The following is a 22,150-nucleotide window of genomic DNA, read 5'->3' on the forward strand; positions in this document are numbered from 1 at the left end:
ATTATATTTTCCTGCTGAACTTCCATTAAAGAAAAAAAGTATCTATCCACAAAGGAATTTGGTAGTAAAGGAAAAATACAGTACCTTTGTGTAGAACATAAGGTCTTGAAATATCTGACCCCCACACCTTTGTTATCTTATAAAGCGGGACAATGTTGAGGGCAGGTGAATTCCTGCTGAGAATAAGAAAAAAAGATGGAGCACTCTTTACTCCCACAGTTTGGTTGCACTTGGGGGCCAGGAGGTCTCCTATTGCAATGACTCAGCACCTGCTGGACCCCCTACTAGTGACTCATTCATTCAAAGCCGTGATTGATTAAATTTACTATAAATGCAGCAGAAGGAAAAGAAAGGAAAGGAGCTTTTAAAGTTCATTTTAAGTAAGTATTTTGGGGAGAAAGGGAGATATAAATTCTATTTTATCCTCTACCTCTTTCTTTCCCTCCCTCTTCTCCTCCCTCTTTCATTTCTCTATTTCAGACAGACCACATACTTATTTTATATATTTTTCCTGAAGCCAAAGAATTTAAGAGCCATACACAGCTACACAAAGGGTCAAAAAGAATAACGGTGTCTCTCTATAAGTCATGTACTTGTTTGAAGCTCCCAAAGCCTTTCTTTTTTTAGAAGCACGCTGAAACACTGATTGAATGGAATGTATATGTGATAAGAAATAAGCCACACATTTAGTATTGAAGTGGACTCTCCCGTAAGGACAAGTTAGGGCTTACCTAAATCACCCTAGAATTTAATAGCCACGTGAACTTAAGACTAGTTATTTTTCTTCTGTAAAATTCAGGTTCCTCTTGAGTAAAGAGAAGATAATACTTAACTTATATAATTACTGCAAATTAAGCTGCAATGGTGGTATCATAATATCTACAGTTTAGTACCTGGTATATAATGAATGCTCAATAACAACTATTGAAACTATTGATTTCTTTTTTTAAAGGAAACCAATCAGCAGATACAGTATGGGTAAGATTCCTAAAATCTGCTGATTGCCTTTCCTACTCCAGCAAGTAGAAGACATTTATGATCTAGTACGTTCTCAGAGTCACCAAACCAAGCCAGAACTGCATGTGTAAAACATACCAAACTAGTATCAAGTCAGAACCTACCTTTCTTTCTTCTTTCCCTCATTCCCGCCTTCTGTCCTTCCTTTTTTTCCCCCTTTCCTTTTCATAAAGAAATCTACATTGAGCAACTACTCTGTGATTAAACTGTGCCCTGTGTTTGATATAGTAGTTTACTGTTTTTGATTCTCTTCCAGGAAAGTCACAGTCTACTTGGGAAAGGACATAAAGCAGTAGTGATGAAATGCGAAACCAGTGTCATGACAGGTATGTTCTAAGATGTTGCCGAACCATCAAAGAACACACAGATATCCAAAGACTGTGTTAAGTATAACACACAACACTTTCAGCCTTAAATATGCCTTCTTAAGGCCATGTGCCCATAAGGAACTGCTTTCCTGATCTGGCCCACCTAGCACCAGAATTTTTAATTTCAGATTCTCAGGTTGGCCCTCTCAATTCTAAAAGTTCTTTAATTCAGAGCTTTATAAAATATACAAAAGGTTTCATTAAGGATGCCTGCGTTATTGCTATGAAATAGGAATGACCCACATTTTATACCACAGCTAAACTAGGCAACCTAATAAAATAAACTACAAAAGATTTACAGTGTGATTCTAATAATAAGTTTTACTTTCCTCCTCTCTAAGGAACTGATAAAAATCCTTAGCAGGCCAATGTTTTAGCCTTTTTTCAATTTCTTTCTTTGCATTATCCACATTTTTCTGTTCCGCACTGTTCTGTTTGCCAGGCTAATGGGATCTAACTTTCTGATGTCTTCCATCCCTATGAACATGATACCATTTGTCTTGTTCATGGTCACAGTCACAGGAACTAGAACTACTATGTGCTTGGCACACTGTAGTCACTCAACAAACATCTGATGCAGAAGCAAACAAATATCCTTTTCCCAAAAAAACTTTTCCTTTCCACAAAACTGGCTTTTTTTTAAGATTTTATTTATTCATTTGACAGACAGGGATCACAAGTAGGCAGAGAGGCAGGCAGAGAGAGAGGAAGAGGCTCCTCACTGAGCAGAGAGCCCAATGCGGGGCTCAATCCCAGGACCTTGAGATCATGACCTGAGCCAAACGCAGAGGCTTTAACCCACTGAGCCACCCAGGAGCCCCATCTTCTATCTCTGTACAATCTTCCTGCCTTTTTTTTTTCTCTTTAATCTAGCTTCATTTAGGCTGAAAGAAATACTTCTGAATTGGGATACAGATTCAAAACTGTAGGGTCATTGGGCAGAAATATGGACACTTATACTGAATCAATTAGAATTCTTTGTGTCTAACCTAGGGTCAACCCTTGGGGAAGACCCACCAGTGAGTAGAATATACAAGAACATGGAAAAAAAAGAAATGCATGGATTGGTTGGAAGCTTCATGGTATTCATTATGTTGGGGTCTGGGTATGAAGGGCCAGGAAGGTAGCAAAGAAAATGGGGTAGGAAGCCGCAACTGGAATCCTGACAGCCCTTCTGAGCCATGTCCTGGAGGTAGGCACAGCCCTAGGTGTAGTGAGAATGCAAAAATGACTTAAACCTAAATACTCCTCAAGATTTTTAGAAATAATTTAAAAACTATAACTTTTAATACATCATTTAGATAAGATTTAGTGATATGGGCAATTTAGATCCTGCTAACAGAAGTGTAGCTTGGTATCAAAATTTTTGAAGATTTATTTAACAAAACACATCAAAAATTACTATAAAAATTGGTAACTTTGGTCAAGAGGTTTCATTTTGAGGAATTTATCCTAAGAAGAAGAAAAGACATACACAAAGATATTTTTGTATGTACAAGGATATATATATGTACACTATGCTAATTATAATGTAGCTTAAGAACAGGAAAACACTTTAAATAACCCAAATGTTCTACAATAGTCTTGATGTTCTAAATTATAATTTATCTGTGTAAGAGAATATGATGTGCTATTATAAATCACAATGTAGAACCTGTGTTCTCAATGGGGAGTTAAAGACACTGTTTTGTGGAGGTGAAGAAAATCTCACTCCTCATGTATATTAAGGACAGATAAATGTAAGGTATATAAACAGATACATAGAATATTTGTGGTATTAAAATTTGGGGGGCATGGCAATTAGGGGAAGGGAAATCTTTAAAATTTTAAAACAAAAATGAACAAAGGTTGAGAAATACTACTGTAGAAGAACATTTATTAAAGAAAATACTTCTGATAAAAATTATAACCACAATAGTCATTGTTCTTCTTATTATAACAATAGCTAATCAGATGGGCCAGTGTTATGTGCTTTACATAAACAGTGGTTTAGTTCTCAGAAAGTACCTATGAAATAAGTGTTATTGTTCCCACTTTATAAATGAGGAAATTTAGAAAGACCATTATATTCCCCAAATGAGAAAAGTTAGGGACAAAAGGGTTATGAAATTTGCCCAGTGTCCTATAACAGTAAAAGATTTAGATCCAGGTCTAGGTTTGATTGCTAGTCTACTTACTCTTAGCCATTATGCAGCTTTCCAAATGGTGTAATTATATACATGTACTTCCTCACACAAATCCCAATGAATGGAAGCATGTAAATCAAATCATTAATGAAAATGCATGGAAGTTTAAATGCTCGAATTTCTTTGGCTTTTCTTTGCTATCAAGTTCTCTGAATGTATTTTTCATAAAAAGTAAACAGAAAATGCTATATTAGTAATAAACCTTGCCCAAGGAACATTCAGATATTTAGGAGGGAAAAGATATGAAAGCAAGTAGTTCTGATGGTAGTGGAAATAAATGCTACTTCCTTCACTCACTGCCTGTATTCTTTGATCATGTTCCTCGGACTTTGAGTATTAGCTAATAAACAGAAATGAGAATATCTATAAGGATGAGCGGTGTCACAAGGGCAAAGCAAGCCTTCTTCCCCTCTAGCCTCATTCCCTGGGACATGTCACCAATACCAAGGCTTCAGAGACCGTGTCCCAGGTAGTGCACTGTGGACATAAAAGTGACCTTGAATGCCATTAGGAGTCTGGATTAAATCTGGCAAATATACTATTGAATGAATCCCTAATGACAGTAAGCTCCATTTTTTTCTCTTTGCTTTTTCTTATCTTTCCTTTCAACCCTCCACTTGTAAAAGAAAAAGCTAAGCGATTTTTAACGTTAACCTCAGGGTTCATATTAATTGAATTTTTCCTTTATTGCTTGCTGTAAAGATGGCTAGAGATGTCTCCTGTGTTGAAGGACTTATTAGCAGGGAAAATGGCATATTCTACAGCCTGCCAGCAGAATTCAGAGCAGCCTGGCACCTGCCTTGCTCAATTAATAAGGGTTTAATCGGAGTGTACATTCCCCCTTTCCCTCTCCTCATCCACCTTGAACAATCATTAGAGCCAGACGGGTTCTGTTCTATGCTCCTGGGAAAGGCTTCCTCCCAAAGTCATCCTTCTCTGGGCCTCCACGTGTTGTGGCCCTCCTTGGGCAGATGGTGTCTGGAAGGCTTGATTGATAAACATGTTTAAATATAGAAGGCAATCTTTTCTTTGTGCCAAGCAATTACTCACCACCACAGATAGGACTGCCATGGACCAACAAAATAGCTATAGTTTATGATTTAACACATTGAAGACGAGGAAAATTATTAAGAAACTTTCAAATGTCAGTGTGACAGCAGATTCTAGAAAACATTTACCAGTCACCACTTGCAAGCAAAGCTACCAAAATATAGGAAAGCTGAGTGTCACCTTGCCTTCTTCCCCACACACTGTATATTCACAGTTTGGAGAGATCCATCTCCCTTTAAGGAAAATGGCTCTACCACAGAGCATATATTAAACCAGTCAAGCTACAGCTCTTTATCAGAACCTGACTGTTTTCTTCCCTCTACCTGATCTGAATGAATAGAATAACCGCGAGTGTCTCAAGGTCTTTGTCGTCTCATGCGTCAGGGGCTGGGTTAAGCACTTTACCTACGTGGTCTTGTTTAATCCCCATGATAAACACACTGGTCGTCTCCCACATAATAACTGTGGTATTAAAGCTCAGGAAGATTAGGGGCGCCTGGGTGGCTCAGTCAGTTAAGCATCTGTCTTTGGCTCGGTGGTGATCCCAGGGTCCTGGGGTGGAGACCCATGGCAGGGTCCCTGCTCTGCGGGGAGCCTGCTTCTCCCTCTGCCTCTGCCTGCTGCTCCCCCCGCTTGGGCTCTTGCTCTCACTCTCTCTCAAATAAATAATATCTTTAAAGCTCAGGAAGATTAAATTGCTCATGATAACAGTTTATAAGTGCTCGAAGCAGAATCTGTGCTGAGGGCATTATGACTTTAAATCCTGCGCTTGTTCCATGGGACTAAGCTGACCTCCATTCACCAACAACTCTACCCATTGCAGGACTTTGCAAGTCCTTGTCACCCCAAACAGTCCTAAGTTGTGGCTGCATGACCAAACAATTGCAAATTGGAGAGGATCTTCTCAGGCAAAGCAATAGTTTCAATTTTCAAATTATGGTCACTGCATATTATTTATTAAGAGAAAAAGGTAGACTGACCCATATATATATAATATAGAACAAAATTTCTAACAAAAGCAACAACAAAAACAGCTCACGATCAGAGGGAGGGGTTTTGGCATGGAGAAAGTCAACCGTAACCCAACTAGTTCGATACCCCTCCCACCAACAGCCACGGTTTTATACTGACAGTATTAGATCGCTTCTCGGCCTTTTGGCTAAGATCAAGTGTATACTGACAGTATTAGAGGTTTAAAAAGAAGCAAGGAACATGAAATTTCACAATAGGATGCCCCTTCCTAGTTTAAAATCACGGAAAAGATTTGCACATCAAATATAGACCGGCAGCCCTATGCACAAGAGCTAATAGTAACCAGTGTGTATCCCTCGGTAGCCACACATTTGACATCACTGCCTAACTTATTTTTATAAAAACCTTATGGGTGGGAATTATCATTATACCTACTTTGTAGATGAAATTAAGCCCAGAAAGGCTAAGTTAACTTATTCAGGAATCCAGCCCAGTTCTACCCTGTTCTAAACCCATACTTTTAATGTCATTCTGTTGGTAAGTTTTCTGACTTTGGTATTTGTTTTTACCAATCTGTCCAGGACAATGAGCATTTTTCTCTGAAGATGTCAATGGAGCATATAAGGACTCTGAAACAAATATCCATTCCTCCTAACTGTATGGCTTTGCACAATCACTTAAAGGCAGGAATTGACAAAAAATGATTCAAGACTGTAACATAAAATATCCCATTTATATCAAAAACCAAAAATATAAAATGGCCTATTACAATTTTTTAAAAAATAAGCTGCACCTGTGAGAAAAAAACTACAAAATTTTTCCCAGGGTCATAAAGTAATAGAGATAAAGAGACAATGTTCCTAACAGAAAATGACTTTGTTTTGAAAAGATGAAGCTCTTTCCAAATTAATGAAGAGTTTTAATATAATTCTAATCAAAACTTCAATAAGATTATCTGGAAAACTGTAGGAGAGGCTAAAAAGAAGATCCAGGAGTCCACCTAGTACAATAAACTAATTAAAATGAGTTAAAAAATGTTTCCCCAGAGGAATTGGTAGAGAAATATGCAAAATATATTATAAAGCTACAACACACCCCCTTGCTATCTGTTTGACCTTAATTATTTACTCAAACTCTCAGTGCCTCTGCTTTGTTCCCTAAAAATGGGGGATATAATAGCACCCACTATTATTAAGTACTTTTTGCAGTAATAATGTTCAATATGTCCTCAATAAGCAGATCCTATTTGATGGATTATGTGAAATCATGCTTAGTAAAACACTTAGCCCACTATCACAGAATAAACACACAGTAAACATTAGCTGTTTCTGTTGTCATTATCTTTATACTATTGTACTTGGCTAATAACACATGCCAAATCTAATTGTTCATTTGATCGAGGAACATATTAAATGAATGCATACTATGTGCCAGGCCAATCTAATCCTCAATGTTGTGGAACCAGCAACGAAACACAAGCAAGGTCCATGTTCCCATGGAGTTTACATTCTGGTGTTGGAGAGAATTAACAGATGTCCAAGTAAACAGAGAAGTAATTTTCAGTATTGCTAAGTCCCAGGGAGACAAGGTCAGGGCACCAGTAGTGATAGGGGATCAGCCCTTAAACAGAGTGGCTAGGAAAGCCTCTTTGAAAGAAATAGGTGTGATGAGGAATAAGTCATGTGGAGATCTGGAGAGGGGTTCTAAGCAATCGAAAACATCAAAATCTTAAGGGAGGAACCAGCTTGAGTGTAAAGAGGAGGAAAGATAGTGTGGACACAAAGTAATGATTCAGGGAGAGTGAGGGACATGAATGAGTTTAGGGACAGGCAGTTCTAGGTTACATAGGGCGCTATGGGCTAGGACAAGAGGCTTAGGGACAAAAAGTCAAAGTAGCCCTTACATTATGCTATCCACACCAAGGTAAGCTCCAGAAAGATCAAAGTGTTAAATATCAAATATGAAAAACACTAAAAGACAGTATAGGGGGTTATTTATCTGATTCTAGAATGGCAAAAACCTCATTAAACATAAAATTAAAGGTAGAAATCATACAGGAAGAGGTAGATTATATGATCGCATGGCACGTTAAAAATTCCCATGCATTAAAAGACACAATAGATTTAACAGTAAACATAAAAAGCACTTGACAAGCTCTAAAAAATACATGCAATTCATTTAACAAAGTATTAAAATTCTTAAGAATTCATAAGCATGGAAAATATTAAAATATGTGAAGTTAAATAAAAATACACAGGAATAAAAATATACAAATGAACAGAAAAATATACAAATACATGGATGATAATTCACAAAAGTGAACTAATGATGGTCAATAAACATGTGGAAAATATTCTTACTAATCATCAAAGACATGCAGAAGTAAAAAGAAGATAACTTTTACTTATAAATTTTATCAGATTCATACATTCAATAAAAATTATCAATTCAGTGTTGACAAAATTCAATTATGCTACCCAAGAGAATAGGCATTCCCAGTGAGGGCTTTGGAAAGTATAACTGGGAGTATAAATTCGAATATAGAATGGAAATATAAATTAGCGGAACCTTCTGGAGGTTAAGAGCCTCAAAAATACATATATGTTTAAGTCAGTAACTCCACTTCTGGAAATCCAAATTTTGAGATAATCTAAAATATTAAATATTTATTCACAAAAACACTGATTCTATGATATACTATTTAGTGAACAAAGGAAAGTAAAAAATTGTATATATTGAATGAACACAACTATGTAAAAAGGAAATAAAAATAAAAAGGAAAGGAAAAAAAGATAAAATCCTGGAAGGAAATACATAGAAATGGCATCAAGTTGCCTTGGAGTGGTAAGTTTCATGTTGGGATTTATCTGCTCCTTTATATGTTTTAATACTTTCAATGTTTTGGAAAATGATCATGTATTTCAAATTTAACATAAAAAAAAGAAAACTAGTTATTGAATATAAATAGTATTCTATATTCTACAATATCCATTCCAACATTTTCCCAAGTCTTTCCTTTTTCCATCAATGCCCTGTTATATTATTTTGCTTGGTCTCTTCTCCACTGGACAATCTCTAGCAAGCAAGTATAAATCACAACACCCAAGTACTTTCTTAGCCCCATACCAGTGACACCTGTATATACATGTATCTAGATATACAAGTATAATTCATTTTAAAAATTTTATAGCCAAACAGAATGTACAGACTAAAATCATTAGAGTGGTATTATTTAGGAGATAGACAAATAGAGAAAAACATTCCTTCCACTCTCCCCACTGGGAGCATAGCTACATAATTAAATATCCAACTGAATAAGTAATTTCATGGAGCATTTAAAAGCCAAGGGTAGGTCGTACGTCTAAGGTATCATTGGCTCAAGCTCTGACTTGACCTTAAATGCAACTGTTTGCTTGGCTTATTTTGAGCATTCTAAGAATATTCAGACAATTTGTTTTGCTTCAGGCAAAGCTAAGAATACCCACCTCCCAAAGTAGCCCATACTCCCCTAACCTCATGTCAGTTCCCCAGGTCAGCTCCATTTACTCCTGAGAACATAGGAATGTTAATGGATGGGGAGGGTTAATGAATGAGCTAAAAGAACTCCCAGATTTCAAGAAGGATTGGGAATTCCAGGGCAGATGAACTCCCAGCTTCTTGGGGCACACACTGAAGAAGGAAGAGAGATTTTTCAGCAAAGAAAACCAATCTGTCTGAGCCTATTAATTCCCCTGTTGACCAAATAGATCAAGCATGATTCAGGATTATTTCAACAAATCATCTTGGCAGGTAAACATTTTCTGCAGACCGTGGCTCTTTCTGCCTACTGAAAAATGAATTGTGTGAACAATACTGAAGTAATATTGATATGAATCAAACAATAAAGCAATATTGCGCTTGTGTACCCAGCTGCCGAAGCTTGAAGAGTCTGAACACGCTATTCAAAAAAATTCTTCATGTTTTCCTTTAGCAGACGCTGGCTTTCTGATGTTATTTTTAGCACCAGAATCTTTTTTTTTTTCCCTCTATACCCTAAAAAGATTCACACAAAAAATCCTAATTCATAAAACCTGTAACTAGGAGCATTTCTGGCTGACATGTGGCAGGAGCGCAGCCATTCCAAACATCCCTTCCCCGTGCCCTTGGGCACTTACCTGCAACCCTAGGTCGCATGCAAGATAAAAATCTGCTTTTAAAGAACTAGAAGAAACAATTCAAAAAATTGGCTGCAAATGTCCATGTTTCTCTGGAAATGGTATATGAAGTTCAGAGGGCACAAAATGGTTCTGGAAGCAAAATTACTGGTGTTTATCATTTGAGTGTCCTCCCACTTCTATTTCCCTAAACACTCTGCCCCTTCTGCCTTCTTCATACTGCCTCACCCTTTTCTCCAGAGTATGCAGTCCTGCCATTCAGAACCAAAGCCCCCAACCCACCTCCACCACAGTCATCCTTGCATCCTTTTCACAGCTTGTCCTCCCACTGGAACAAAAAACTGTACCATGAGCCTTCCAGTGAGCAGTGTGTCTACCAGCCAGTGTCCATCCCCAGATTTCCCCTGAGAGCATTTCCTTTTCCTCAGTGTTAGCAGTCTTGATGGTCTGTAAATAAGGCGCCTTACCCTAGGCTAATCCAGGTAGAGGGCTTCTGCCCCAATAAGTGGACATTTGATCTTGGTCTCTCTCTCCAGGAATTATGAGTCTTGAGCAGAAGGTCTCAAAGAGAGAAAGGCCGAAGTGATTCCTCCTGGCCATCGCATCCTGAAAAAGCTACCCACGGGTTCCTGTCATTTGGATCCCTGGTCCAGCCCTGGTTACTGTGCTTCTGCATCTAGAATCCCAGCTTTGTCCTCTCATTTAGTAAGCTACCCAAGGGCCTTCCAGTAAGTTCCCTTTGGGCTTAAGTTAGATGAAATCTGTTGATTATATCCAAAGAATCCTAAATGATATAAGGTTTCATAAGCAGTTTCAGATTCCTTATCTAACTTGCCCCCAGAAAAATCCTTTGGAGTTGGGTAGAGAAATACTATCAATCCCACTTTATAGGGAAAGAAATTCAAGTTTGAATTACTGAGTTTTATTGTCCAACATGTTATATTCAGTACACAATACAGCATCATGATTCAAATCTAGTTCTTCTGAGCCCCAACACATTTTCTTTTTACTGCCATGCTGTCTTGCTTGGGGTAGGTACCCACATTCTGGAGCTAGCCCTTCCTGGAGATGTACTTTTTTATGTTGAATTCTCTCAGCACCTCCTGCAATGGCCACTAGTTAATTCAAAAAGCCAAATCCTATGAAATAAGAGAATCCCTATGGAATAAGAGAGGATTCATGCGTTTTCCTTCTCTGGGGGCATTTATATTCAACAGGAAGGAAGCAACAATATACTCCCTTAACCACAAAAGGACTTACTAAAATAATGCATTAAGATGATAGATTTATATGTATTTATATATATGAAATTCTGTATTTCATATTTTCAAAGGTATTAATCCAAATATTGTTAGGTACTCTGTAGAGATCATCCAAACTCAGCCATTATCTGATTTCACTGATGATCAAATTCATATGTAACACTATTACAATGAGAAAAAAAAAGATTTTAAATGCATTGGAAAATTAATAGTAAGTCACATGGATTACAATGGAAAGGGAAAAAATAATTGAATTTCCAATCTTCAAGAGGGAAGTAAATGATCCAGACCATAAAACCATAAAATCCTCCTTTGCATCTGGAATCAACAATGGATGAAGTATTATCTTACTATGCTTATCAGAGCTACTTGTAAAGGGAATTCAGTCACAGGGATAAAATTCCAGGATTTCTCGCACACGCGCACATATGCGCGCACACACACACAGACACACCTGGATTTCCAGGGAGGTCTGATCCAGGAAGGTGAACAGGTTGTGAAAAAAGATCATTTTTTTTAAAGAGGCTTAACTCTAGTTTCAACTATCTGTCTAGAATTATTGCCCCTTTCCAATGAAAAAAGAAACTTCCCTCCCCCTCTTTCATCTATATCTTCCAGCTTCAGGTTGTCTCACTAGCCACAGAAGAGAAGAAATTAAACAACACAGTACTTAGTCAGAATACCAAATCTGGAGTTCCCATTCCACCCTTAACCCCAGTGGGACTTCAGGCAGACTGTTAGCCTTCTGAGCCTTTGTTTAATTCCATTTAAAATGGATAAAAATATTGCCACCCCCCCACCCTTCCAACTCATGAGGATTTTCAGATGACTACAGATGCAGATAAAAGATAAAGTTGTGGGGCACCTGGGTGGCTCAGTGGGTTAAGCCTCCGTCTTAGGCTCAGGTCATGACCTCAGGGTCCTGGGATGGAGCCCCGCATCAGGCTTTCTGCTTAGCGGGGAGCCTGCTTTCCCCCTTTCTGTGCCTGCCTCTCTGCCTACTTGTGATCTCTCTCAAATAAATAAATAAATAAATAAATAAATAAAGAAAGAAAGAAAGAAAGTTAGTTGTAGGGAATTTAGATATTCCAAAAGACTGTCTGGCCACTCACACAGACCTATAAGCCACTTTCTTCAGCCTTAGAGTAGACTCAAAAAAACTTGCCTGTTAATAGACTATGAGAGGATATGTCTCTCAGGGGGATGGCTCCATGTTAACTATTATCTAAAACCAGAATGCTCCATTGCTCTTTTACTAATAATTAGTAAGTATAACTGACTCTCAAAACATTTTAACCTTCCTCTATGCTTGGTTTGTGCATGAATATTAATTTAACATAGGCCTATATTCAAATCAAGTCATACTTATATTAATACATAATTTGCAATGGCTCTGAATTCTCACCTACTCTTTGAGCATTAATCCCAATGTGTTCTACAAGCGTCCTTTCCCAAAGATCTGTAAGAATCTCCAAGAGTTCCATGTGTCCAAGAGCCATTGCTTGTCTTCTGCTCCTTGTCTAAAGAGAGGAAACAGGCCTTGAGTTTGAACATGACACCAACTGAAATTAGAATTTATATTTGCTGACCCCCAATATTTCTCCTTGTTTTAGTTAACTGCATTGTCACTGTGTATTTCTGGTGGTGAAGTTGGGCTTTTATCCCCCACTGTTGTGTTGCTGCATACGTTCTCACATTGCTACATGGATTCCCAGAGCAAGATGGTTCTACAACGTGTGGTGGAGGAATAATGCTGTTAGCTTTCAGCTATACTGAATCAGTAGTCCCTGAGGAAAAACTGCCTGATGCCTAAGAGCTTCCCCGTTTTAGTGGAGAAGTTCTTTCAATTCAATGATATACTGGTGTAGCCAATCTGGAAAACGGTATAAAAGTTCCTCAAGAAGGGGCGCCTGGGTAGCTCAGTGGGTTAAGCCGCTGCCTTCGGCTCAGGTCATGATCCCAGGTCCTGGGTTCGAGCCCCGCATCGGGCTCTCTGCTCGGCAGGGAGCCTGCTTCCTCCTCTCTCTCTCTGCCTGCCTCTCTGCTTACTTGTGATTTCTCTCTGTCAAATAAATAAATAAAATCTTTAAAAAAAAAAAAAAAAAGTTCCTCAAGAAGTTAAAAATAGAACTACCATACGACCTAGCAGTTGCACTACGAGGTATTTACCCTAAAGATACAAATGTAGTGATGCAAAGGGGAACCTGTACCCCAATGTTTATAGCAGCAATATCCACAATAGCGAAACTGTGGAATGTGGAAAGAGCGGAGATGTCCAACGACAGATGAATGGATAAAGAACATGTGGTATAGATACACACACACACAATGGACTATTACTCAGCCATCATAAAGGATGAATACTTAACATTTACATTGACATGGTTGGAACTGGAGGGTATTATGCTGAGCGAAGTAAATCAATCAGAGAAAGATAATTATCATACAGTTTCACTCATACGAGGATTATAAGAAACAGTGCAGAGGATCATAGGGGAAGGGAGGGGAAAATGGAATCCGAGGAAATCAGAGAAGGACACAAACCATGAGAGACTCTTAACTATGGGAAGGAAACAGAGGGTTGCTGGAGAGGAGATGGGGAGGAAGGGGGAATTGGGTGATGTACATTAAAGAGGGTGTGTGATGTGGTAAGCACTGGATGTTTTATGCAACTGATGAATTACTGAACTCTACATCTGAAACTAATGATGTTCTACATGTTGGCTAATTGAATTTAAATTTAAAAAGTCATATACAAATGGTTTTCCCAAGGCATATTGATGATGTCAGGGTGGTTCCAAAACGGTTCCAGTGTCATTTATCCTGGGTATGGAATCAGGACTTCCTCTCCAAAGATGAGCTACTAAGGAGAAAAGGCTTCCTGATTTGAACATTTTTATTTTTATTCTCTTGCATTTTTATTATTTTTTGGGTATAGTTGGCACATGATATTACATTAATTTCACATATACAGCATAATGATTCAACAAGTTTATATGTTATCCCTTGCTCATCACAAGCGTAGCTACCATCTGTCACCATACAAAGCTATGACAATACCATTTACTATATTCCCTATGCTGTATCTTTTATTCCCATGACTCATTCATTCCATAACTGGAGGCCTGTGTCTCCTACTCTCTTAATCCATTTTGCCCATCCCCTATCTTCCTCTATCTGTTTCTTCTCTGTATTACGGGTCTGGGTCTGCTTTTTGTTTATGTATTTGTTTTGTTTTTTAGATTCCACATATAAGTGAAATCATATGGTCTTTGTCTTTTTTTTTAATTATTTATTTGACAGAGGGAGATCACAAGTAGGCAGAGACGCAGGCAGAGAGAGTGGGAGGAAAGCAGGCTCCCTGGTGAGTGGAGAGCCCGATGTGGGGCTAGATCCCAGGACCCTGGGATCATGACCTGAGCTGAAGGCAGAGGCTTAACCCACTGAGCCACCCAGGTGCCCCTGATCAACTTATTTCACTTAGCATAATACTCTCTCCTCCATCCAGGTTGTTGCAAATAGCACAATCTCATCCTTCTCAAGACTAACATTCCATTATGTGTGTGTGTGTGTGTGTGTGTGTATGTATGTGTGTGTACACACCCCACTTCTTTATCAGTTCATCTGTTGATAGACATTTGGATTGCTTCCATATCTTGGCTACTGTAAATAATGCTGCAAACAGGGGTGCATATATATTTTCAAATTATTTTCATTTTCTTTGAATAAATACCCAGTAGTGAAATTACTGGATGATATGGCAGTTCTATTTTTCATTTCTTGAAGAAACTCCATACTGTTTTCTACAATGATGCACCAATGTGCATTCCCACCAACTGTGTACAAGAGTTTCTTTTCCTCCACATCCTTCTCCAACACTTATTATTTCTTGTCTTTTTGATTCTAGCCATTCTGACAGTTGTTAAGGGATAGTTCACTGTGGTTTTTATTTGCATTTCCCTGACGACGAGTGGTATTAAGCATCTTTTTAGTGTCTATTGGCCATCTGTATGTCTTCTTTGGAAAAATGTCTCTTAGGCCCTCTATTTTTTTTACTGAATTATTTGGGGGGGTTCGGTGTTGACTTGTATAAGTCCTTTATATATTTTTTATATTAACCCTGTACTGAAGATATCATTTGCAAATATCTCCTTCCATTCAGCAGGTTGCCTTTCTGCTTTATGCTTTGAGGATGGTTTCCTTCATGGTGCAAAACCTTTTAATTTTAGTGTAGTCCCATTAGTTTAATTTTGCTTTGGTTTCCCTTACCTGAGGAGACCTATCTTGGAAAACATTTCTATGCCCAATGGTCAAAGAAATTACTGCCCATGTTCTCTTCTAGGAGTTTTATGGTTTCAGGCCTTAAATGTAGGTCTTTAATCCATTTTGAGTTTATTTTTATGTATGGTGTTATAAAGTTGTCCAGTTTTATTCTTTCACACCTAACTGTCCAGTTTTCCCAGCACCATGCATTGAAGAAACAGTCTTTTCCTCATCGTATAATCTTACCTCCTTTGTCACAGATTAATTGATCATATATGTAAGGGTTTATTTCTGGGCTCTCTATTCTATTCCATTGATCTCTGTGTCTGTTTTTATGCCAGTACCATACTGTTTTGATTATTACAGCTTTGTAGTATATCTTAAAACCTGGGATTGTGATACTCTCAGCTTTCTTCTTTCTCAAGATTGCTTTGGCTATTCAGATTTGGCTATTCAAATTTGTTGTTCCATACAAATTTTAGGATTATTTGTTCTAGTTCTGTGAAAATCAGGTCAGGATTTTTTATGCCTCTAAGAGGAGTTGCCTTTTAAACACCCCATTGCTCTTTTCCACAATTTGGCCTTTATCAAGGTCATCCTAATCCATCAGATATATTGCAATAACTTTCTTTGAATCTAAAGAAAGAGTTAGGTCCAATCTCTTTTCACTAGAAGCTCTTCCTTCTCATGTAAATTAATAAATGCAAAGAAATTCAAGCAAGAGTGATATTGCCTAGTTTTACCCTGCAGCATTCAAGCTGCAAAAGTATAGATATTTGAGAAAACTGTTAAAGCAATCCTCTCTACCAACAATGTTTGGGCTCTAGGGCCTAGCCAAAATGTCCTCTCTCCCTCATTCTCTCTTTCTCTCTCTTCCCTCACCTCTCCCTCTCTCTCTCTCTCTCTCACACACACACACACACACACTCACAGCTATCATCTACAGTTAGCAATATTCAAAAAACTGTAGTGCTACTGAAAGTGTACCAAATGAAAATCTAGACTGAAAAATGGTATGAACAATATAGACATCAAATGAGCAAGTAGGCTACATAATGAGCTGTTGGATAGAGCTTGGAAATTTAATGAGCAACTTGAAAAATAATTTAATATCTGGTTGGGAAAGAACTTAAAAGATCATTTGGTTCAACCCCTTTATTTTCTAGCTGAGGAAAATGGAGACATATAATGATGAAGTGACTTGCCCAAGGTCACACTGCTTCTCTGAGATAAATTTTGGCCTAGTTTTTCTATGATCCCCTAATCACCTTTGAGTCCTTCATATGTCATATTTGCTTGAAATCATTTCCTTCTGCTGCTAATAGATAAAAGGGAAGGTATCATTTTCATTAAATCAATCAAATATTATGAATCATGATGCAGTTCTTTGACTTAGAATATACTGAAGGGAAAAAAAAATACACTGGAAAAAAGTTGTGTAGAAGACTCATTCCTCCCTATAGCATTAAACTGTTACTTGGAGCCTTCACAAGTAATAAAAGCAATACTAACAGTTATTACCAAGCACTGTCTATTTCCCACTCATCAAGCACCATGCCAAATATGTTAGTTTTTTTCCCATCAATCTTCATATTAAATTTATGGAAATGAATTTAAAGGACTTAGTATTCACTTAATTTTGGACAAGTTACCTAAGGGGCAGACTAGGATTCAGGACTGGGCAGACGGATAGTATTCTGGAGGGAAAAGCAGATTGAAGCTAGTTATTCAGGGTATTAAACTGTTAAATAATGTTTGTATCCTTTAGACACCAGTTCTTTATTTGTCCTGTCACTGGTATCCATACCTTCTCTCTACCCCTTCCACCAATCTATACTGCCTCCTGCTACCACCTTCACCTTCTTGAAGACTAATTTCTTATTGATACATGCTCACTCCAAAACCTTAATAGTTCCGCATAGTCTATTTAATGCCTCCATAACCCATCCCAGTCTACTTTTCTAACATTAGATCCCACTTCTCTATCCTTGCTCCTGTCAAACTAGATAACCCTATCCTCAATATACACTTTGCAATTTATCCTTCATTCTTTAACACTTACTGAGTATCTACTATGTGCCTGACATCATGTTAAGCATTAAAAATGCAAATAAGAGGTACCCCTCCCCCATCTTCTTGAAAAAAATGTAGAGTGTTACAGACAGACAGGCAAACAACTGATTACAGTCAAGAAAAGTGGTTGCCATAACTCACGCTGGTCAAAGTGGAGTGAAAACCAAGACAAACTTTGAGTTTTCAGTAAGTACGGATTTCTTTCTTTTGGTTTTTGTGGGATTTTTTTGTTTGTTTGGGGTTTTTTTTGCCTGATATGCCTTCCACAACCCACAATTCCATCATCATAGAAGTATATCCCATAGCATTAAGTTCAAATGCCTCATAACCATGTAGATATGTTTCTCCCCCCTTTTTGTGAGGGCCCTCTCCCAAAAATGTAGTGAAAGTTCCTAATAAATCAACAAAGCTTTACTTTTTGTAAACACCTTGAATATCCATACTTAGAAAAACAAGAGAAGCAGAAAACAAGTGTGCTGAATCCTGATGGTGATTATAGGGGCCCAGTGGTTGCAGGCAGGACACTGTCTAAATTTACTTCAAATCTTCTGACCTTTCTTCCCCTATATAGACTTAAGCATGATTAGGGTCTTTTACTGGGTCACAGATGGAATGAGAAGGAGGAAAAAAAGATAGATCCCCCCTAGCATAGCAGGAAGGAAGGAAGGTGAAGGGGAAGGAGGATGGGGGGGTGGAGGGCACAGAGGGAAAGCACTAAAAAGGATAGGAGTATATTGTGGCAGCAAAAATGTGTGAAGTAAAGTAAATTAGATTTTAGCAATGAAAGGTATAGGAAAATGAAAGTACAAGTAAAATAGACTCTTGTCCTGAGATAGAGCCAGAGATGTACTGAAGAAATGAAAAACCAAGTAGTTCCCCAGACCAGCCCCTAGGCGTCCCAGCCTACTCATTCCCTCAGGTTTTCCTCTAGGGGACAAGCACATCAGGAAGCTATGTCTAGGCAGCCAATCATATTGCTGGTATCTGGATACACCCTAACATGAGGCTTCTTCATCTCAGGGGCCTCATTAAAATCATTTTCATGTTCCTCAATGTCTAATACACTCTTGGGCACATGGTAGGTCTCTGAAACATGTGCCAAGTACGTGTTAAATAAACGAACATCCAGGCACTTACATGGTTGTAACGAGCAAACCTAAACCACTGTATTAATAATTTTCCAGATTTTTTCCTTAACATGCTATATAGGTCGTGCTTCTGGGGGTTTCATCATCCCAGTCAACACTGCAATAAATCTCTGGGCATGTCTACCCTACGGCACACCCAAGAAATTTGCTCATACCTCTCCTCTATCCCTTTACATAGAAAAGGAACTAAAAGATGTTAACTCTGAGGGTTGATGCAGAAAGTCAAGAGGTAGAATGTGCCAAAAGTGTTCCTGGACTTGAACAAAATGCAAAATTTAACAACCACTCTAGACTAGGTTCCGAGTTCAGCCCAGTGACAGATAATCACTGCCCGAGGGCTCTGAGTGCCAATGAGACCACAGTGAAACCAATCCAGGGAGCCTTTGATCTCCTACTCACTCTCTAGTCATTGGCCCCCAGGGCTTTCTACCCTAAGCCATGAGAACATTTTGTAAAAGAGAATATGATCCTGGAAAATTAACTGGACTCTTCCCTGTGCCCAGATGGTAAATCATGAGCCTGGATAGCCTACCAAATCATCAGCCCTGGTTGGAGGCTGTGATGCAAAGAACAGTCATTTCTGTGCATAAAATAACAGCCAGACAGAGTAATAGATTTTTAGGATGGGAAATATCCGTACAGTAATCCGAGAACAGCAGTTTCCAAGCTGTTTTAGTCATAGAGTCCTGGTTTCAAATAAAAAAGTGTTCAGACCTTCAGTATACATTTGTAGGTAAAAGTTAGTCCTGGGGAATGGGTATGGAAGACAATGAAAGCAGAATTTCTAGAGCTGCAGAAAATCAGGTTTGAGCACAATCATGCTAATCCACCCCCTGATTTTATAGATGCAGAATGTCTGAGAAATCGATTTGCCTGTACTGTATAGATGAGGGTACTGAAGAACAATGCAATTTCTTTTTTTGTCATCATTATACAGCTAGTTCATCAGAGTCCCTTTAGAAACCAGATGGCACACCCAAATTCAAGATAATTTAAAGAGTTAACAAAGGGACTATTTACAAAGTTGTGGACAGGGTTTCCAAAACCAGTAAGGGATAGTGCAGTACCCTGGAGTTGGGGATTTGGGTCTGAAAAGAGGAGAGGGAACCATTACATGTAAGGAGAGAACCATGGGCCACCTTAAGGGGAGAGGAAATCTATAGTAGGAAGATAAAGGCAGCCCTCAACAAGACCACAAGAAGGAAACAAGAGGAATACATATACTAGCCTCCTCCTCCTCCTCCTCCTCCTCCTCCTCCTCCTCCTCCTCCTCCTCCTTGATGTCCTGCCAGGGCTTCCACAGGCTAAACTAACTAGAAATCAGACAACGAAGTGACTATCAATGTAATCCATGCAGATCAGCCTCCTGGAACGAAACAGTAGGATAGAAAAGAGCAGAGACTGGACATGAAGCGGCAAACTGAAGTTATCTGCCATAGTCGGAGAATCCCAGAGACAGAATTATTCAGATATCTAATGGCAAAATCTATATTCTTGACCACTTTGGTGTTTTATGTTGCAGGAATTTTTTTTCACCCATATAGCTGTTAGATAACAAAGCCAATATTGAATAGGATTACCTCTCCTGTCGCTTACAAATATATGTCTTACCTCCTATTATTCTATAAATCTATTGAGAATGGTGCTTCCAAATATTCAGCAATATTTCCAACTTCTGGGGCACCTGTGTGGCTCAGTGGGTTAAGCCTCTGCCTTCAGCTCAGGTCATGATCTCAGGGTCCTGGGATCGAGCCCCGCATCGGGTTCTCTGCTCAGCGGTGAACCTGCTTCCCTCTCTCTCTGCCTGCCTCTCTGCCTACTTGTGATCTCTCCCTCTCTCTCTCTCTCTCTCTCTCTCTGTCAAATGAATAAAAATTTAAAAATAATATTTCCAACTTCTTAGGTAACTTAAATCATGTTCTTTTAATATAAAAATATATTTGTCCTAATGTACCATACATATAACATTAAAGTGGGAATCCGTGCTTTATTCAATACTAAACTATATTTCAATTCAGTGTGTGATATTCACCACACAAAGTGTTTAACGTCCTAAAGAACGTCTGGCAAACACACGAGACCCCACTTGTTCCACCCATGCCCGCAGCAGACATCACTATTTGATAATGGTCTTCTGTCTTGCTGAGAACACGTACCAATACTGGATCCTTCTCAGTACAGTCAACGACTTCCAAATGATCAGTTAGCACATGAGAAGAAGTCCATATTTATCTCAATAGTGAAGAAGAAAAATATAGGAGTACAGAAAAAGTCTGTGAGACTATAAGAAAACAAAACTGAATGCCCCAAGACACTGAATGCCATTTTTAAAAAGCTCTCCTCCTAAGTGAGTTACTTTTAGGACGGGCAAGAGAAAATAAATACATGTTGAAACAAATTACCTGTTTATCGAGAGAACAAATCTACCCTTAGTTAAGTCTGAGAATAAACAACAAAGTGGGACAGATAGTTTTAAACTGTTACAATACGAATATAATTAATTCCACAATGGGGTAGTTTTAAACTGTTACAATTTCACAATGAAAACCATCTCCAAAAAGCTGTTGGATGGACTGTTTAACACTCTTAAGGTTACATAGGAATTCATTGTGGAGGAAACCTGTGAGAAGGATTTTGACACAAGAAGCTGTTCTTTCAGCAAAGAAAGGGAAAATGTAAACAGAGATGAAAGGAAGAGGAGGGCAGGGGAAGAGGATAAAAATATGAACTTCGCTCAGGAAACAAAAAGTGATATGAAGTTTCTATAAAATACAGAACAGAAATCCTCCCTTTCTAATGCCTCAGTTTATTAGATCAAGGGTGTTTAGAAATAATCTAATGTCTTTCCTTGATACTTGCAGAATAAAAAACAAACTCCTTACCATGAGTAACAAGATCCCGCAAGGTCAGCCCACTGCCTAGTTCTCCCATGTAATTCCTCCCTATCCCTCCCTTGTTCACCATACTCTAACTCACGTGGTCTACTTGGAGTTCCTTGAATATTCCAAGCTCTTTTCTACCTCAGGATCACTGCATGTTGCTCTCTGCCTGGAATGCTCCCACCCTTCCAACTTCGTGACTAGCTCCTACCCATTCTTTAGAAATCAGCTTAAATAAAGACCTTCTCTGAAAACTTTATTTAAAGTAGGTCCCTTCTGTTACTCTCTAACTCTGTTTCTTGTGGGCTTTTTTTTTCTTTGAACTTTATAGTTGAATCTATTTTATTTATACTCCTATTTGTCTGTCCTTTGCTTGGCTCCTACACTAGGATACAAGTTCTGTAAGGGTGAGAACTATCTCAATCTTAAAACCCACACTGCCTACTACAGTGGCAAATACACACTGAGCATTCTATAAATGTTTGTGAAATAAATGAATGGCAATGCTTGAGAAAGCCGTTTTGTTTCTAGCCTATAAATCATTCCAATCTTACCTCTAGGACTCACACATCAAAAATATATGAAATTTTGAAAAAATATATGAAATTTTGTGGAGATCTGATTTGTAGGTAATAATCGCTGAAGTTTATTGAGCACTTATTTGCTACCTCTAGACACAATTCTAACCAAATATATACATACGCATATATGTATACATGGGTGAGTGTTTATAGGTCATTTTAAACCTCACAAAATCCCAACAGATTATTAATGGCAC

General features: G+C 38.3%; 1 long non-coding RNA gene across 1 annotated transcript in view; it reads left to right on the plus strand.

The window, feature by feature from the left end:
* Nucleotides 1-22,150, plus strand: part of LOC125079933 (uncharacterized) — a 48,852-nt gene that overhangs the window by 18,705 nt on the left and 7,997 nt on the right. The window contains exon 2 of the long non-coding RNA XR_007121170.1: nucleotides 1,274-1,343. This is a non-coding gene — a long non-coding RNA (uncharacterized LOC125079933). The remainder of the gene's footprint in view (nucleotides 1-1,273; nucleotides 1,344-22,150) is intronic.

This window comes from Lutra lutra, chromosome 10 (genome assembly GCF_902655055.1).
Source record: "Lutra lutra chromosome 10, mLutLut1.2, whole genome shotgun sequence".
NCBI lineage: Eukaryota > Metazoa > Chordata > Mammalia > Carnivora > Mustelidae > Lutra > Lutra lutra.